The 12,832-nt window shown below is 36.9% G+C and overlaps 1 long non-coding RNA gene across 2 annotated transcripts; it reads right to left on the bottom strand.

Annotated features, from left to right (window-relative positions):
• Window positions 1-847: 847 nt before the first annotated feature.
• LOC137471385 (uncharacterized) lies at window positions 848-12,632 on the bottom strand. 2 transcript variants are annotated; one of them, XR_010997558.1, is made up of 4 exons: window positions 11,820-12,632; window positions 5,974-6,152; window positions 2,859-3,139; window positions 848-2,148 (listed from the first exon to the last, which is right to left on the bottom strand). It is a non-coding gene; the product is annotated as an uncharacterized lncRNA (long non-coding RNA). The 2 variants fall into 2 exon arrangements; XR_010997557.1 differs by lacking the exon at window positions 848-2,148 and having other exon boundaries at window positions 2,636-3,139.
• Window positions 12,633-12,832: the final 200 nt, after the last annotated feature.

Raw genomic sequence — 12,832 nt, forward strand, 5'->3', positions numbered from 1 at the left:
ATAGGCCATAGCAGATAAAATTCCCCAGTTAAAAAGACACTTTCCCTGACGTAGAGGAGCCAGGTTTGATCTTACTCACAACAACCAGCTGTGCACGCACATACTGAGCTGTATGTCTAACATTAGCAAAGCCCAGTGCATGAAGTAGGTGTGAGGTAATATGAGACAACAGCTCTTTCATAACCATCCGGGCCCTATCTCACACCTTTATGCCACAGGCCAATGTTTACTATGAGTTATTTTATTTTTAAGGTGATCCTTATCTCTTGCACCCTGTGCAATACTTTACACCAGGATGGCCAGAGCTTCCTCAGATCAGGCAGTGACTGGTGGCTTGGAAGAGCCCTCCTATTCCTCTCCAGAACTTTCATGATTTTGCAACTTTCCCCCACTGGTTACAATAGCTATATGGGAAGATTGTCTAATACAATATTTAATTTTGACCAGACCATTACAAATAACAGTATCTCGATTCTCTGTTAATGTTAAATAAAAAAGTTCACTATGAGAGCTAGTGAAATATTTAGTAAGAATATTTGCAGGGTTTTTTTCACAAATCAATACACTATTGAGATATGCAGTATTTGAAACTTACAAAATTAAAAAAAACCATAATTAATATGATAATATGATATGAATAATATAATATAATATAATATAATATAATATAATATAATATAATATAATATAATATAATGTAATTGTAATGTAATGTAATGTAATGTAATGTAATGTAATGTAATATAGTAATGTATTTTTGGAAGTGCTTTCTGGGTTTTTTTCTGACTAACATCCCTAAAATTAGACTATTTTTCATTCATTCCTATACAATGTTCATTTTTAACTTCATACTCTTATATAATGTCAATAGGTGTCTTGCTGTGCTTAAACACATCTATAATGTTTTGTAGGTTCAGAGCTTTAGACATTAAAACTTTGCACACATTCATCCAGAAAGCCAGGGGTCCACTTCTATTTATACTGTGAAGGCTTTGCCAAGGCTATCACATTTCATTAATCCCAGTTTCCTGGAAGAGTGCTAACACTTTCCCTGCAGAGTGGGGTAGCCTGAAATGTGTAGACAATAATCAGTGGTTGATGGAATAGAGGGTTGAGTTTTAAGAAGTGTATTAGCATCTATTATCCTCAGCCTTCCTATGCCCTGCTGCTGGGACATTTTTGTGATTTCTGTCTCAGCAATTTAGTCCCACCAGTTCTAATGTATTGGAAAAACATGACAACATGACAACATCTGGACTACAAGAACAGTGGAGAAATCCACAAGAGCCACAAAAATAAACTGCTTTAAATCATATTATTTTAACTTAAAATTTTTAAAAAATTGCTTCCATCCCTATGGCAATTTACAAAAACCTCTTATTTTGGAAAAAAGATTTCAATGCTCTTTGAGTTCAGGTATTTCCTCCTAGTGTGAAGTTGTTGCAAAAAAAGCCTTGAAATGGGTTTTGTCAGCTAGATGAGGGATCTGAAAGAAGTTGCCCAAATAGAAAGAGCTGTGCAACAAGCAGTAAGCTTTCAGCCACCCTTTCTAAGCTGCATTTCCTAGGACTTTCTTTAAAGTCAAACCTAATTTCTTTGCCATCTCGAGAAAGGCTTATTGCAAAGCAACACGGTAACTTCAAGAATTAAAAAAATTGGGAAGTCTATTCAAAAAAACACTGGACTCTTTTTCTTTGAATCCTGGCTCTTGGACTCTGCATGAGGTCAAGAGCTCCTTCCTAACATTAACCTTACTCCCTGCATTCATACAGAAGAAAAAGGAAAAGGAGTTGACAGCCAGGTTGTTATTTAAAGGTCTAAGAATCAGCAGAATCAGAATTAATTTTTTTTTTATTTAAGAAATAATTGTATTTAAATATTTTAACAACATGATAGGATCATAGCTAAAAGCTGAAGTACTCTTAAGGATGTAGAAACAGAAAACAGTAATGGCAGGAATCATAAGCCAGTTGTGTTGGGTTTCAAGAAGCAAAGCAGTTGTTGTGTCAGTCACACACAGGCTGCTGCATTAAACCAGAGTCTAGAATTACTTTATATCCAGGCTGATGCGACAGTGAAAAGGTCACAGTTCCGAAATCTTGGCTCCTCTTCCAAGAGATCATTTTACCAAGTCTCTGCCATCCTCATCTAGTGCAGAAAGAATATTTTTCATAGTCATAACATTGACATTGATTATCTGATCAAGCAAAAGAAACTGTGGTAATACGTCCAAATTATATTCTCATTGCATCTGTATAACAAGATAATATTTATTTTTCCTTTGGTATTATTCCTAAAACTTCATTCCTTTCTTAGAAATTTCAAAATTACCTTGCCCTACTCTTTTGTATTTTTGTCACTGAATTTCTTTATATTATATTGTCCATCTACCATGCTGTCATGCACCATCTGTTTCACACAAAACATAAATATGTTTTCAGATCTCTCTATGTTAGTCCCATCTTACTAGTCGCTTTCTTTTTCAGTGGTTCAGCTGATAGTTCTTGACATCAGGCAAAAGGTCTTTGATAGCTATATATAATTCCATATATAGAGTTATATATAGATATATACCTATAACTATATAATTATATACATTTGATAACTCTATATAACTAACTCACAGTAACAAATGCAGTCTACAGATAACTGATGGGGTCTCTCTCACCCTGCCACGAGTGTGAACAACTGCAGATGATTTGGTGCTCTGGCTCTCTTAGAAGTGAAGGAACTTATCTCCTACATTATTCCAAAGGAGCAATGGTAGCTGATATCAGATATGGTCAAAAGTCAAAATTTCTGTTCTGCAAGATGCACATTCTATTTCAAAATGGCTGATACCATTTTAGTAATCTGACCTGAATCAGAGACTAAGCAGTCGAAGATGTCTTTCATCAGAAGTTTGTGGTGTTAATTTTTCTTTGAACATTTTCTATTCTGATGAAACATAATTTCTGAACAACCCAAAAAAGTGAACAGAAAATTGCAATCCAGCTATGACTGAGATGTACCCTAATCATCACTGCAACAAGTTTTACAGGTTAGAACACAACTTGCACAATGGTGCCTGAAATTCCTGACGTCAGCTGCGGACATCTGCAAAGGCAGATATCAGTAGTTTCGTATTACTGAGAATAGCCTGTAAGAAAAACAGGAAAATGTCAACAAGTTCCAGCTTTGCAACTCAGGATGACAAGGCAAGACTTACATAATCTATGATAAACCTTATTTTATATAGAAACAATTATTCCATACACTCAGTTCAAATGTTTACAAATATAGATAATACCACAACTATTTAACTATGCTGCAGTAATTATCAAGCATAAGGTCCCACAAATGCAATCCTACTTTTAAGAATGCATGAGACAGAGTTTATCCAGGCAAAATCCCATATATGTTAGCAGAACTTAGCTTTAAAACAGTCAAGTATCAATCCCCAAAAGATTGCCTTGAAGATTCCCAGCAGTATAAAAATGTCATGAGATCATTCCCAAAACATCTGAAGCTGGTAGGACTTAGTAGGTTTTGGACCTTCTTTCTTATTAAGAGCATTGTTGCTTGTATTAATGTAGTATTTAATAATATATTGACCATTTTCTTGAACACTCGAAGGTTGTTTACCACCAAGAGCTACTGAGATTGACTATTTTTTAGTGATTTTTCAAAATCAATATTCTAAAATCCGCATGTAAATTTCTTAAATCACTGACATGGATTTTAAAAAAGGCTGAGCTTCCACTGCTTTCTCTGTAGTCTTTGTTTTTATGTCATAATTATCCTTTGGGTTATTTAGTGTAAAGGTCTTTGGACAGTATTTGAACAGTTAGAATTATTTGTATTTTAATTTGGCATCCAACTCACATCTGTTTTAATATTTGTACTGAATCAAAAAGTAAACATTTTCTGATTCTGCAGACCACACTGTTTCCTTATTACAACCTCTTATCGTAGTTTCTCATGCCATTCTGAAGTCATATGGAATCAATAAAGGCTGGTTAGAAAATGCTAATGCATTTACTGTTCAAGCAGGCATATAAAAACCCTTAGGTAATTTAGAAATTGAGAGGAAATTCAAATCAGAGATCTTTTATTAGCAGTTTTCATTGGCACCAGTAGCGTTTTTTAAAATAGGACAGCACCTTACAATGAGAAAAAAAAGGCATGTTTGAGCTGCAGTTATCAAGGCAACAATGCTAAGAGTAATCTTTAAAAGAAAAACAGATTTTTTAATAATGTATTTATTTACATGGATTTTATATATAGTATCTTTATTATGTATACAATTCCATGGGAAAGTGAAATTAATTTAGTACTGGTACAGAATAAGAAGCAGAAAACTTTAATTATTTATTTTTCCTGGGACCTGAGCACTGGCACATGTTATACTCTATTGCCAGTGGAGACCTTCAGTCTCCTATAGATACTAAAACTAAATATTTTAAAAATTCAATTTGTAGGTCTCCTGTGCGTCTCTTGGAAACCTTCCAGATGCAAAGAGATCATCAGTATTTGAATTTCATTCCACATGAAATTTAAGGATAAGGATAAAGACAACCCTTTAGTTTAGTAAAATGGGGACCTGAAGAGGGGGGATATAAGATTTCTTTTTTCATTCTCTTTTAAAGAAATTTATATAAAAAGACTATTTGCTTTTCAGAAGTACTTATCTAGATTAGGATATGCTTGCTAATTCTGTTATACAATTTGGCAACACCTTTTAAATGTCAGAGAAGATCCAAATTATGTTCTTTAAAATTAGGACTTGTTGGCAATTATTCTTGTGTCAGTTGTAAAGGGTAATTTCCCAGTAGGAAACCTCCAGGATACTCACTGATTTGGGGAGGGGAATGTAGGAGACTTTCTAAACACAGTTACTCAACTATGCCTTTTTTTTTTGAAAACACTGTGGACTAGTGGTTTTGTTTGTTTGTTTGCTTGTTTGTTTGTTTTCCCTTTGGCAAGTCTTATTACTTTGATAGCAAATGAGATTTCTTTCTGCAGATGTGTGATTGTGCAGATGTGTTCATATGCAACTGCAGTTACATATTTCTAAGCAGCATGCACAATTACAGGTGCCTATCACTACAGTGGAAATCAATACACTTTTATGTGCTTGTAAGCAAGGAATTAATGGTCATGACCAATAAGCAATGTCAGTAACATATGAATACACCTGGGGCAGCTCACACTCTAAATTCAGAAAATATCAAGTACTATAACTGTTACTTCTGTGAAGAAATGGACCTTTAAAACACTGTCATACTCAAGAGGAGAAGATGTATTCACATATATTTCACCTGAATTTGGAAACTGTGTTAAAGAGACTTATAGATTTACTATGACTGATGCACTTGTATGCATATCTAGAATTAAAACCTTCAATGACTTTGGTTTAACTGCATAAACTGTCAGTTTTTTTCCTCTAGATATTTAAAAACAATCTCATGTAAAAAGGTGTGAATAAAGAGAAAGGTAAAAAAACCAATAAAAAGCTTGCACAGTATAAAAATCTTTGGAATCTATAACTTGGCTGTCAGGAAGACTTTATTGATTGATAAAGTTTTTACCATACTTCATGCATTTTCAAGGCTGACTGGAGGACCCCTCTCTGGAACATAAATGTTGCAGCAGTTTCATTTCCATTCCAAACTAATGAGCAAGTCTCAGAGCACACAGTGGATGGAAGGAAATATGTCCCAGAGGCAGAGTCAATAAAAGAAAAGACAAAGTAAAGTTTTCAAGGTCTGTTCACTTATATCATCCATAAGAAAAAAAAAAAAAAACATTTGTAGATAGCTTTGGTAGTTATTTTATTTTACAAAAGCAATACCATCCCTGCATGTGCAAAGTTGACCTTGCAAAAGCAAATTGGGTTATGTTGACTGTGCTTATTAAGCTAAATTTAGATAATCTAATCCATATTTAAATAGTGAAATAGGTCTGTAAGGTACAGGTATAAAAGTAAATAACCTCTGTTAAATGTTTAAAAGGTCAGCTGTACAAGTACATTGAGCTTGATACTACATCATCTGCTTTTCAGAGAGCCTGATCACCCGATGCCCCACTATAATTGTATCTGGAGCTCCTCAAAGCTACAAGCATGCTGATCACTGCAAGGTGGTTGAGTTTATTGGTTTTTTTCCTCCTGGCTTTTCAAGGACACCAAATAAAAGGCAACACAGAAGAAATTAATGAAGCAAAGAGGGAAGAAAGTTATCTAGTAAGGGCCCCAGCAGCTGTTCCAGTACATTAAATGTCTTCAGATAATGAAGCAAGGTCTGTTTTGCAAAACCAATTAAAACCATCTCTAAAATAACAGGTTTTATTTGTTTTCCAGAGCCTTAAAGTCCTGCTAATAGTCATCAGCATATGCAAACTATTCATGTTCATTCCATGTAAGGTTATCTTTGGCAGCTTTTTAGATTTTATGAACATTCCAACATGACAAACTAAGGAGATGAATTATACATTTTTCATCCAGGCATTAGGGACACACAGCCAGAACTATCTCCCTTTTCTCTTGCCAAAGTGATCAAGTTATCTCACTTGATACAGCCAAGATAAGAAAGGGGTGTCCCCTTAGAATTGCTTTCAGTTGTAAAGAGATAGTGCACTTCAGCTGTGTTTGAGCAGTGCATGATTAGGTGTTTAATAGCTTGTTTTGAATGAATAGTTTAAAATATGTTGAAACAGTAAAGATGTTAAGTTGAAAATATAGCAATTCAGATTTAAATTTAAATGGAATTAGAAAGAAAAAGGGATTAAAATCAGATTTTTAGAATTACATGATAATTTCCATGTTCTGTTTCTATATTTTAGAATCTCCTCCTTGTATTTTAAGATTTCATATTTTCTCTTGTGATGTTGCTGGAACATTATACAAGTAACCCATGACTAGTCTATTGCCATAGAATTACTTAATTCCTACAGAATTCCTAAGCATATTCATAGGTGAGATGGCATTTAAAGAAATTCTTATGCTTTCCAAACTGAAAGTTTATATTCCATAGGAAAAAAGGAAAAAAAAAGGCTCAAGATACAATATACAATGCTAGACTAAACAAAATTCCTTAAAACTCTATGACATTCATGGCCAGTAAATGGGGCCATTGTGGGTAAATATGGCATCATGTGTAACAAAGTGGCTGCACTCCTCAAAATGCTACAAACTGTTAGCAGCAGAGTTAGAAAAATGTCTGTCTTTTGTAAGCTGTGCTTGTCCACATCTCTGTGTACTTACCTCTAAATTGTTTCCAGGAATCCCTGCAGTTCTTCCTACCCAAGGTAAAGCCTGAGTAAGTCCTGACAATGCCAGGGCAATTCAGCTGACCACCATAAATCTGCAAGCTTTCACAAGCATGTTCTCAGTTTCCTCAGACCGTAAGGGTACAGAGTAGCTTTTCTATTTCTCACTGATTGTGGCATTCCTTTGTAACAGAACCAGCAAAATTGATCCTGTTAATTGGTTTTTAGCTTTATATCATTCACTGGAAGACAGACAAGAATTTGAATGCAGCTGAGGCTTTCAACAAGCTGGGTAGCTTTGCAATTGTCACTGTTCTCCTGGAGGCTGGTTACTGACATACTGAAAACAAATATCTTTCTCTTCCCTTTCCTTATCAAAGCTGCAGTGATGAAGACTAAAAAAAATACGCCTTTGTGTTAAGTAGGTGGAAATTATTGCTTCTTATGCTGATATAACAAATATTTCCACCTTTGCCCATGCTTCTGGATGGATGTTTTACCCAAATGTCCGTTTAAACCACAGACCACTCAAGAAGAGCTGTGTTTTAAAATATGGGTGCTAGTGAACTTGTGTTGTCTCATTTACTTTTGTAACAGGAGATGTTCACAACTTTCATGTTTGTTTTCCACCTCGTTTACAACAGTATGGACTTTATCAGACAGACTGTTTGAATGTGGCACTTCTGTCTTATCAATCAGAAAAGAAAATTCTAGATCAGATCTCCAAGAAATCTTGAATCCATGCATGACAGACTTTCAAAACCAACTGGGGCAGGAAAAATCATTCCTTATTATTACAGAACTTTTTACATTAAGGAACCATTATAACACAGTATTATACAATATTATACGCTCCTAAAATACATTTACTCATCATTCACATTGAAAAAAAGATACCAGGAACATGTTTTCAAAGGGAATTTCAAGGATAAGCACATATGATGAATGCAATCATTTACTTCTGAACACAGATTATTTTTGCATCACTGTTTGTATTACTCTGCAAAGCAGAAGGAAAATTTCCTGTTATTGTCTCAAAAGTTCTCAATTTTTTCTTGTTCATAATGGCTTTGCAAAGTTCAACTAATCAATATTAATAAATCATATTCTTATTTTTTATTCTGTAATAATAAAACTATAATTATGTATTTAAGATTTTAAAGTATGTTTTTATTTACAGGTTGTATTATGCAATGAAAAACTTAATGGTGTCTTGACAGTCTTGAATTCAGTAAAGACTAGGGTAAACATAATCACAGCCTGATTATAATAATATAGAGTAGTTAAATTAAAATCTATGCTGTCTCTCATCTGCCTTTTTGAGGACTTCAAAGTAATGCTGGAGTTAATCTGAATGAGGCTGTTGAGATTTGAGAGCTGAAAGCATGATCCTAGGTATGAGTTTATGGCATCCCATGAGAAATTTTGGGCTCCATCCTGCAGATAAATATGGGCTTTTTATGTAGGAGTTCACCATTACTGGCTCCTACCTAATCCTGCACTTCCATTCATCTGTCTCTTTAAAATTAACCCTGGTATTTATTACCAGCACAGCCTCACAATAACAATACTAAAATTTCACTCAGTTAAAAGAAGTAAAAACAGGGAAAAATTAACACCAGAAATGCATTTTTCTTGTGTTTTCTTGTAAAACAGTAAAACAGTAACTGTTCACACTAATTCCCTCCTCATAAAGGCACAAGACAACCGGACATAGAATCTGAACTGAAACAGTATTGTAGGGGTGGTATGCTTCAGTGTTTTAAAATGAATTGTGAGATAGTTGCTGCACATCTAATAAATAATTATTTGGAATATGTCCATGGAAAAATAAAGGACCATGGTCTCGCTGTGCATTCAACCTTCTCACTTGCATTTCACTATTCCTCAAGCACAGCAATTCTCAGCTTTAGAAATTGCTCCAGCCACAACAACTGAATTATTTAATGGCTAGCAGTGACAAACGTCTGAAGAAGATAGTCAGACTCCATAAGGAACAACATAAAGCATTAGGAAAGAAATTAGGTTTCTAGTCAACCCCTTTATGTAATTTATATGATTTTTGTTTGAAATTAAGTACCTGCCTTAAATTATTTCAGCAAATATTATCTATTAGGGTTTTGCAGCATATGTTGTTACAGATAGAGCTGCTTCTTTTACATTTGCATGCCTCTGACTATACACCCGTGCTGTAAACATTTACAGGTCTTCACACTTCCACTATAAACTACAGAGGAATTTCAAATTCCTGTTCCAAACATACTCGAAAGCTGAATTGTTTTCAATAGAAAATAGCACCTCTGCTGCAATAAGCTTCATTCAGTGAGCCATACTCCTAGGACCCCCTTTTCAGCTAACCAATGTGTGTAGCCAGCATCTGGATTGCCAAGGCCTTGGTCAGTGACTTGCTATCACAATGTAGTAGCAACAAGTATATCAGAACCTGTGAAATGAATAAACTTACGTTATACCTGGTTGACTAGTGTAGCATTGCTGCCTGTGCCATTAGCTTGTTAAGCATGATGACAGAAGTCAATACTCTAACTTAATTCAATGTAATGCATTCATAAGAAACACAATTAAATCATACTGTGCCCTGTCTTTATTCCATTCCAAAACAGGCGCTACATTTATGTATAATTTTTCATATTAAACAGATTTTGAGATATCACAAGCAATTTACACCTGAAAAAAAAAAGGCAAGATCATTTAGTCTTATTCTCCTGGCTTGGAATTAAAGGAAACTCGTTAATTGAAACTGCAGAAGAGAGAGCACCAACAGTAGGTAAGTACATAGCAGCTAAAATGCAGTACTTCAGCTTAGCCTTAGACCTCCACCTTGATGAAGGAAAATCTCTTTTGTCAAAAAAGACAAAAACAGTTTAGGAAATAGTAAGGGAAAGGAAATGTCCTTAACTTGATCAAGGAAAGGCAAGCTAATTTCACAAAATGTCCAGACTTCAAATAGCAGAGCAGAGGAGTTCTATTATCTTTATAGCAAAGAAAGATAACAAAATACAAACAGGATTGCAGTTTAGGACATAAAGCTATCACTATATTGACATCTAATAGGACTTACTGGCAATTAAAACAGATGGAAAGGAAAATTACCCAGTGTAGTAATTTGCATGGGGGAGAGGAGAAGAGAGGAGAGGAGAGGAGAGGAGAGGAGAGGAGAGGAGAGGAGAGGAGAGGAGAGGAGAGGAGAGGAGAGGAGAGGAGAGGAGAGGAGAGGAGAGGAGAGGAGAGGAGAGGAGAGGAGAGGAGAGGAGAGGAGAGGAGAGGAGAGGAGAGGAGAGGAGAGGAGAGGAGAGGAGAGGAGAGGAGAGGAGAGGAGAGGAGAGGAGAGGAGAGGAGAGGAGAGGAGAGGAGAGGAGAGGAGAGGAGAGGAGAGGAGAGGATCTGGAAAAATACCACCAGGATTCCCAGTATACTGCCGATGTTATGGTAATGCGTTCTAGCTTCCTTGCAAGTCTTATTTAAGTCTTTCTGCACTAGCAGAGAGCTCAAATAAAATGCTTTTTTTTGACTGTTTAAGTCACAAGTCTTTTGCAATGCTCTGAAGTAACCAAGAGATCACACTGTAAAAACTGTAGCCTGAAATGAGCACTTCCCTTACCAACACTCTATTGCCACCTGATGATCCCCTTTCAGATATCCATTACCTCCACGTCGCATTTTTTCTTTGGAGAGCTACTGTTCACATTTGACAAATCTGTGAAATCTAGAAGCTGGAATATCTTAAGATAATAGAATCATAGAATGGCCTGGGTTGGAAGGGATCTTGAAGATCATCTATTTCCAAACGCCCTGCCATGGCCAGGGACACTTTTCACTAGACCAGGTTGCTCAGAGCCCCATGCAACATGGCCTTGAACACTTCCAAGGATATCCATTATGTCTCTGATATTCATTGTTTTGGGTGATATGTAACTTCTGCTTAATTTTCTCGTACACATACACACACCAGGGTGGAAATGTAAGACTGAGCTGGGAAAAGCCCCCGACCAGATGCAGCAGGGCAGGGGAGCAGCAGGTATCTGCTAAAACTCTGCCACACAGCCATGGTGACCCAGGCCAGGCCCACACCACTGAATTCAGCCACAGCTGAGCCTGCTCGGCCCAGCCTGTGGGGACCAGTGCTGACTTTGTCAGCACCAGGTGAGACAGTTTCCTAAGCACCATTTTTGACCCTTTGGTCACAAAAGCATGAGCTGTTAACAGAAAACCCAGTGGCACAAGGATGTGCTTTTCTGAGGCCACAGATTTGATGTGTAGCGGTGATTTGGCCTGCTCTTATTGCCACTGGAGTCTTTCGCAAACTCCTCGTTAACCTCAGCTGAACAGGATAAAGAAGTGAATGGGGCCAAAAGACTGCAAAAGTCTGGCATGACTAATGCAATTAAATCTTAGGTCAGTTTTTGGGACATTCAGCATCCAGAGCAATGCAATAATGTGAATCACTAATGGTTGGACTTGCTGATCTTAGAGGACTTTTCCAACCTAAATGATTCTGTGATTCTAATATGAGAGACCAAGACATGCACAGCCAATACTTTTAGAAGTGGTACCTCAGAGGATACCCTCTCCTGCCCTGCTGTAAGCTCGATCCTTCAGCTGGAGGGTGTTAACCAGAAGACAGCTGAGGCCTGGGGCAATCTGGTCATCTGGGCTGTCCCTTGAAACCAAACTGCTTCCTCAGGATAAGGAGATACTAACCCTTGGCACGCCTGCAACGTGACATCAGGAAATGTTTAGATTTACCCTTTAAAAATGTGTTAGGACAGATTTGGTAGTAGTGGCGCAAAGACCTGTCAGCAGCTGATGCAACAGAACCACCCCTGTCTTATCAGGAGCTTCCCCATGAGGAAGAGCAAGGAGGGGGACATCCACAGCCCTATCTGTGCATGGGATTGGGCTTCCCTGCACTCTTCAGGGGAGGCCAGATCTGCACATCCCCTCTGTCCCTCACCAAACTGTGTGTTCTTGCATTGATCTGAACCATTGTGAAGTGTGTTCTAACAGCCTCTCAAGACCCTCAAGACTCTCAAGATAATTATTCTTAATTATCTTCATGGAATCATACAGGTTGTTTCTGCTACATATGTTGGAGTTATGGTCCCATGGATCCATTGTGTCTTCTGTCTGTAAAAATGCCCGTGTTTAAGAGAAATGCCTGACACAGCCACCATCCAGCTATTCTGAGTGCTTTTAGCCCTTGAACAAGTCCTGCAGGATTAACATTAAGGCAGGATTTCCCAAGGTTGTCAGCCAATAATCTGGTCGTTTGCATTTCTTTTACATATCCCACAACGAAGTTTGTAGCATGAATGCTTTTATTATTGGGTCAAGAGAGAGAAAGGCTCCAGGGAAAGCCTCCAGACAGCTTTAGATAAGTATTGCAAAGGAAAGCTCCGCCAAGACCTACAGAATTGTTTCCTAGTTCACTCACTGTACCCTGCTTTGCCTCCTAGGTTCCGCTGGCATGAACGTTGCTGTCCTATCCTGTGATCTTTTAGTTCTGCTACCAAGCATTTGCTGTAGACATATTTCTTTCCCCAACTGACATTTTAACTCATTCAAG

The sequence above is a fragment of the Anomalospiza imberbis genome, chromosome 1 (assembly GCF_031753505.1).
Source record: "Anomalospiza imberbis isolate Cuckoo-Finch-1a 21T00152 chromosome 1, ASM3175350v1, whole genome shotgun sequence".
In the NCBI taxonomy this organism is placed as follows: domain Eukaryota; kingdom Metazoa; phylum Chordata; class Aves; order Passeriformes; family Viduidae; genus Anomalospiza; species Anomalospiza imberbis.